This window comes from Megalopta genalis, chromosome 1, assembly GCF_051020955.1.
Source record: "Megalopta genalis isolate 19385.01 chromosome 1, iyMegGena1_principal, whole genome shotgun sequence".
NCBI lineage: Eukaryota > Metazoa > Arthropoda > Insecta > Hymenoptera > Halictidae > Megalopta > Megalopta genalis.
This window is the reverse complement of record NC_135013.1, coordinates 35,073,861-35,081,009: the sequence shown is the minus strand read 5'-3', so window position 1 is coordinate 35,081,009 and position 7,149 is coordinate 35,073,861. Positions and strand designations below refer to the sequence as shown.

Below are 7,149 nucleotides of genomic sequence, written 5' to 3'. Positions count from 1 at the left end.
CGGAAGAAATAAATTATAGCTCAAGCGACATAAGGTAATCCAGAGTAAACCTTAAATTAATTCCAACCTAAAAATTCGCGACACACCGAGAATCTGGCATGGTAATTATGATAATGCGTTATTTTTGCGTGAATCAGCATAATACAGCATAATACAGCGGACGTGTATGCATAGCGAATGCCTATGGAGGACAATGGGAAATCGATATGGCTTGGATATGGTACGTGTCACTCGCGCGTCTGAAACCGTTTGTTCACGTAGTCAATGCGTGATTGAGTGATGAGTGCAGCACGTCGAATTCTGAAGAATTGCATTCGGCAGAATTGGAAGCGGAGGTCAGGCATTACGCCAGAATTGCGAAATGTCGGGAATAGGGATCTCATGATCTTGACTAGGAACAACGACCTGCCAACCCCACTCGTATCTCTCGGCGGCTAATGCGAGAGCGAGAGCGAGAGAGAAAGAGAGAGAGAGAACGCGCGTGCATCGATTAACTTTGCAATTGACATTAGGTTCCCCATTAACGTGGCTTTGAATTATCGCCCGAGATTAATTTCCCACTTTAGATGAGGACAGCTCGGCTTAACCTTTTTTCGAGCACCATGGAACGAATGGGACGCCAATGGCGTGCATCGCAATTTTCAGCAACTCCACAATTTAAACCGGAAGTTCCGGGTGTTGCGTTTAACGGAGCATAGGCGCAAAGAATCGTGAAATATTGAATGAAAAATATTACAGATTTTGATTGCAACAAAAATGATGTATTTAAATACGTGAAACAGTTTTGAATCGTTTTCGTAGCTGATGCATAATGTAGATAGATAAATCCGATTTATTTTATCGAGTGTATGGGGTCCGATCTTTTTGATAGAATGGTTCAGTTTATGTTTAAAATAATAAAGCGTGACATAACATTAGGAATTATTAATGCGCATGGTTAACCACGTGACTTGCACACTGTACAATCCTTTCTGCGCACATAAATATTATTTCCGTCTAATATCATGCTGTTTATTCATGATTGAGCAATGTAGTTATCAATGTTTATAGTCGTACCATTGACTTTACATTGCCTTGTTCCTAAAGATGAAAGACCTCTATATTAATATTCTCAATATAGACGATGGACCTGTGTTCGCACGATGAAAATCTATGAATATATAATACTGCAGTATTCTCGATACTCCATAAATTAATATTCTATTTATTCATTAACGACAAACCCAATTATTTCCTGTATTATTTCTCCGATGACGCAATTACTCAGTCTCTCGTGATACTAATTTGACACGTTTTCAATGGTTTGCTATATAGAATTATTTTAACAAGCGTCTTTTACCATGTTTATTTGAAAGTGATCGAAACTTTTGCGAATGCGGCAGAAAGGCGAACGATATCTTTATCGACGTTCGATCAAATTATACGGTTGACTTGGTTGCCGGCAGATGGCGCCGATGTGCCAATTGCATCAGATAACATAACATTTTCGCCCGTTAATAAAAAGAGCGTCACTATCTTCCCCAACCTCGATTCACTGCGAAAAGGGCGAGCGGATATTATCATCGCTGTTGGATACGCGGGTTAGACGAAACGAATAAATTATCCTCCATTATTTTTGTTTCGCGCGGCACGGGTATCCGATGTCTCCTCTCTGGTTAATTAGCGAAACGTATAATTTCGCATTATCGTATCGTCATCAGCGAAATGAAGGTAAATGTACACACGTGTCCTTCCAAAGGTATATTTCAGCGATCTCGGTGAGTTAAAGCGATGGCTTTATCACGTGAACCTATCAAATTTAATTAAGCCCGGTCACGTTAACGTTTCATTTGTAAGAACGCCGCGCGCAATTATTCTTCCGGTTTATGGATTTATAGCGGAATTACGGTCATAAGTCTCGTGTATTTTTTGGCGCTTATATTCCCCTGAAATTATGTGAGAATGACTTTGGCGCGCGGCCAACGTTCCGCAGAATGTGCGGAGACAACATGTACGGAGCAACGAACTTTGGGAAGCGTGACTTTGGCGAACATTCTTTTTCTTTCACCGCGGCAAATTTCTTGCGACTGAGATTGCTCGTGGTTTCCCGTGGATTTTTTACTCCCCCCTCCCCATTTTTATCTCCGTGCCCGAGAACATTTCTCATCGGATTCCGTTCGATCGAAAAGATTTTTAATGTTTCGAAGAATTACACTTAGCGCCACCTATTAACATAAGCATTAATGTGAAACACGTAAACACGGCTCTTTCGAGTTCGACAGAAGCCAAACTTCCGCTATGACCGTAAAGCTGTTAACACGTAGGAGCAGGATGAAGGTGCGAACAGCTAAGTGTTCCTAGAAATCGGTCTCCAAACATTCCGGACGTTACACGTAGACGCGGAAGAATTTACAGCCGATTTTACGTTATGATTTAACCTCAAAGTCCATCGTGCCGTAAAAAGATCCTTTTAGACGTCACGGAATAACAAACATCGCGCGTAACAGCAATTTTTCGAGTAAAAACAGCCGCGTTACTTTAACATTCGACGCATTAATCATGCTATTTAAGCAGTTGTATTTATTCTGTACGGTGCATTCATTCAATAATCCCCAGGTTTTCATATCCAGCATGAAAAATGTCTCTGTCTCTGTTCGCAGGTTTCAAATAGAAATCGCAATTTAGTTGAAAGCTCCGAGCAGTTTGTTATAATAATTCCAACGATTTCATATAAAATCAGTAATAAATTGCAGCTTAAGCGTAATTTATGGATCAAATATGATGCAGTTCGACGATTCAAATAATCCTGACGATTCGAAAAGCAGAAAGATTGTATTTTGAAATTTCTGTTTCATCGACAGAACGCGATGATCCATTTAATCGCGACGGCAGCTGCTCGAGTCTCAAGGACCGTCCCGAGACATTTGCCACAACACAAATCTCCCATGAATCAAGGAAGTCTTCCGGAGCCGGTTGCGCCTACGTGGGAGGAAGGGGATGCACTATTGTGACCGACTGCATACATGGGCGGCGCACATGCACGCAGATTTAATCTCGAAGCTAAACTTTGTTGGTAGTAATTTTCGGTGAGTAAGAATAATCTCGTGTTCACGCGTGGCTTGGAGCTTTCGCCAGGCGGAGTTAGGGCGCTGCCTCGGCTGCAGGTTAGGGTTGGAGTCGAGACTCGAGAGGGAGAGAGGAGCCATGGAGGTTTGGGGTTAGTGGGATGGTGGTGGTGGTGGCGGCGGTGGTGGTGGTGGCGGCGTCGGGCAGCAGCCAGCGATGGTGGTGGTGGTCGGCGACGATGGTGGTGGTGGCACTGAGAGCGGGGATGGTGGTGGAAATGGTGAGCGAGCAACTGCGCAGACCCGAAAGTCTCTCAGCCGCGAGTACGTAGCCAAACTGCGATTCAGTGAGGACTGACTGTTCCCGTTTGCAGTGCAGCTCGAAATCTCAGGGAGAAACCGCGGTCTTTCGTCCTCTCCTCCTTCTCTCTCTCTCTTTCTCTCTTTCTCTTTCTATCTCTTTCTCTCTCTCTCTCTCTTTCTCTCTCTTCCTCTCTATCTTTCGTTCTCTCTGTCTCTCTATCCCTGATCCGTTTCACTGTCCCTCCTTGTCCGACCGGCTGTGTTCCATCGGCGCAACCCCTCCCGCCTTTTGTTTTAGTTTCTCTCGCCGCGGCAAAAGTACGTCCTTAACTTTTTCCATTCGGCCGTCTATCCGGACGAGGTCCGAGCGTGTATGTACGGGACCGTCGTTCGTGATGCACCATCGGGCCTGCTCGAATCTCTTTTTCCAACGGGCAGCATCAGCAGAGGTAGCAGCAGCGGCAGTAGCGGTAGCAGCCGCCGGCGCCTCGATTGACGTGCTCCAGAGAGCCTAGGAGCCGGAAAACGGCCTTGTCCTCTGCTCCCAGACGAATTCCGAGGGTTCCCCGTGAACCGGTCACGTGGCCAGTCAGCGACAGTGATTCGGGGAGATCCGTTGGTTTCGTTTCGCGGACCGGTACACATCTTTCTATCTCTCCCCTGATCAGTCTATCTGTGCCGGACCGGGTGAAACGTGCGTGTGCTAGTTGATCATCTCTATCCCGGCCGACGTCGGACGAACCGCGCCAGCGGGATCGGACCCGCAGGACCCACTGTACACACACATACACACACCGGACCCACCACGGCAACCCTTATGTGTGTGTAAAACCAAAGGTGGCCCACAGGTCGATGTGCACAACTCCAGGGAAACGTACTGAAACTCCACGTCCGTCGGTGTAAGTATAATCGTCATTCCATCAACCCCCCTTTTTTTTCTTTTTTTTCTTTTTAACTATAAGCTCTCCGCCGCTGGCTCGCGCAATGACTCGCACTGTAGCCAGTTCGCGAGTCAGCTGTACTACACGGTAGCAAACGAACGCCGGCCAATAGCGCGGAATAGACTTATGCATGCAACATTATCACCGTCTCGCGCGTTCTCTCGTGATTTATCGTGACACATTCGATAAACCGTTGCCTAGAATGCTTCGCTGCCCCGGTATTATTTAGCGGTTTTGGGAAAAATTCCCGTACAACCGTTGTTCCGGCCGGAGGAATCGACGATGATATAATTCGAAGGTTCGAATTAAATATCGTTGGCCCGCGTCAAAGGGCGATCGGACTCTCGAGGACCGTTCAAACGAAATAATTACGGTGACCGCTCGGCCGAAAACGTTAATGCAATCGTTTCGATTAGGCCGAAGCTCGTTTCAATCGCATAGTTTTCGAATATTATGCGACAGTGACGCTCGTGACGATGAGAAAATCTACCGCATGGATTGCATCGAATTATCAGATTTTTATCTTGTTTAGATCGAGTCAAATTGCACTTATATGAATTTGAATCTCTTCTCTCTCTCTCTCTCTCTCTCTCTCTCTCATTGGCTCGAATGAATAAGACTGATAAGATTGTCGGTTGTTTCGCCACTTCGACGACGGGATCCGGGTTGGTTCTGACCCAGAGCATTAAAATATCATTATTCATCCATTGGATTAAAAATAATCGAAAGACTAATGGCTCGACAATAAGTACTTTCGAAAATGTTTTACTTCTTCTCTTACGCTTCTTCGTAAGCGGGTTCTTTTTCAGATTCTAAATATTAATATTAATATAATAATAATATAATATATAATATAATATATAATATAATATATTAATTCAGCAGTTGCGCTAAAGACGATAAACGGCTCCACGGTAAATACTTTCCAAAATATATGACGAGCGGCCGCAAGCATGATCAAAAAGGAAAACCACCGCCTGTCGGTCGACGTAATATTCTTCGGGGGTTGTATATCCTTGGCTTTCCATGCGATCGGACGGGAAAAAAATCGATCGAATTTCGGATGCCGGGCAGAAAGGCTCTCGGGAGACGAAATTCGGGGCGGAAAACTGAAAGCGCGAGCCGGGGATGCTATAGCGGCAAGAAACTCGGCGGAAAGTTCTCGCGATATTAAATGTTGTTCGCGGGACAACAGAGGCAATCTGCGACGCGGAGCGCACACATCGGGCATTATTAATCAGACATTCGAACTGGAGCAGGCAAGTGTTTGTCGACGAGCAAGTGGACGCGCGCATGATTTATGAACTCGCCCCGATACACACGGCTGCGTCGCGTCGCGTCGCGTCCCGTCGCGTCGCGTCGCGACGTCGTTAAATTTCAACGATTCCTCGACGAGACCGGGGGCCGCATATCCGTCAGACTTGCACCAACCAAAATTTCATTCCGCGGCCGGTGGGGGGGGGGGAGAGGTGGGAACACGCCGGCAAGACTTGCATACCGTCGCGTACTTAATACCCGGTGCCAGGGCAATATAAGCCGCCTGTTAATAACCGGCGCGAGTATCCCGGCACGCGGGGGGGCAGCCTCCATCGGCAGGGAAAAATAGTAATATCCCGTCAAGGGGGTAAAGTAAGGGTGCATTTCATTACCGTAGTCGCCGCGCGAGAGTTCACGGGATTAGAAGTGGTGTGTGCCCCCGTCGATACGGGGAAATTAATTATGAACTTCGGGCCGAGCGCGCGATCCCCGCCGATGTATTCAACAGTTCGAATCGCGATCCCTCTCGTCGCTCGACGATAAGCCAGCGAACCGTGCGCGCTTTTCTGCTCGACGATTTCCTTTTTTTTTTCCCCCGAATTACTCGCGACAATTGATACGTCTCTAATGGCCGACGATGCCCGTAATTGCAGTCTGTGGTTAAAGAAAATCGCTGCGCCACGGAATATTGCGGTAGCGCGGGACGAAAGGGGGGGATCAAACGTGGTCCACACCTGGGAGGACGTATTCGATCAAACGAATCGGGCGTCTGTCGTTTTAATTACCCATTTAATCGATCCAGAACATTTTCTCGTCGGAGGCAAATTTATGCGTAGAATTCCTCGGGAATTCTTATAAAACTTGGCAAGAGGACACAAGAGCTTCCATCGCTTTGTTAGCGTTTCAGCAACTGGATTCTGATGCGTTCAACAACGAGATGTACTTGATAATAATGAAAATGATACGGTGCAAAAAATACTGTGCAACGAGCTCAAGAAATGATAGCTAAGAACGTGGATATTTCGTTCAGTTTTCAAGCTTTCGCATCTGTTCGGTTTTGAATATGTTCGAGGAACGGGAGAAACAATGTTAACGATCAGGTATCAAAAGTGCATTTTTATGCAGAAAACCGACGGGTAGAACTTTCCTGAAGCGGTACCGACACGATCCACATTTAATAAACTAGTGCAATTTTTATAGATAGAAAATCGATCTATAATAGCGTCTATACACCGCGTCGCGTAGAATGCTGAGGAAAATATACCTTCGATAGCGGTGCACTCTCCTTCGCTCTCTCTCTCTCTCTCTTTCTTTCTCTCTCTTTCGTTGTCTTTCCCTCTCTTAGCGAGTGCTCCGAACTTCCAAGTGGATAATCAGTCTGAATTCCCAGCGATCTGAATCGCTTTTTACATAAAAAGGGAGCGCGGACTGACAAAATGGCGACGCTACGGAGAAAAATATTCCATTTCATTTCACAACTCGACTCTACACCGTTTCCCATCCTATTTTACGCTCAATGCCGACACCGCGCGCCATCGTTCTCCCCATATTTTACATTTCGAACTTTCTTCCACCGGTTGTTGCGTTATCGTCCGTTCTAAAAT

General features: G+C 46.1%; 1 protein-coding gene across 3 annotated transcripts in view; it reads left to right on the top strand.

Moving 5' to 3' along the window:
- The window catches only part of LOC117218089 (uncharacterized), a 48,378-nt gene that overhangs the window by 1,809 nt on the left and 39,420 nt on the right, over nucleotides 1-7,149 (top strand). Inside the window, exons 1-2 of one of the 3 annotated variants that reach the window (XM_076526543.1) lie at nucleotides 2,237-2,316; nucleotides 2,841-3,065. The gene's annotated coding sequence lies outside the window, so the exon portion shown is untranslated. Of the gene's footprint in view, nucleotides 1-2,236; nucleotides 2,317-2,840; nucleotides 3,066-3,262; nucleotides 4,247-7,149 lie in introns of those variants that run through there. The other 2 variants (XM_033466166.2, XM_033466165.2) reach the window with 2 other exon arrangements.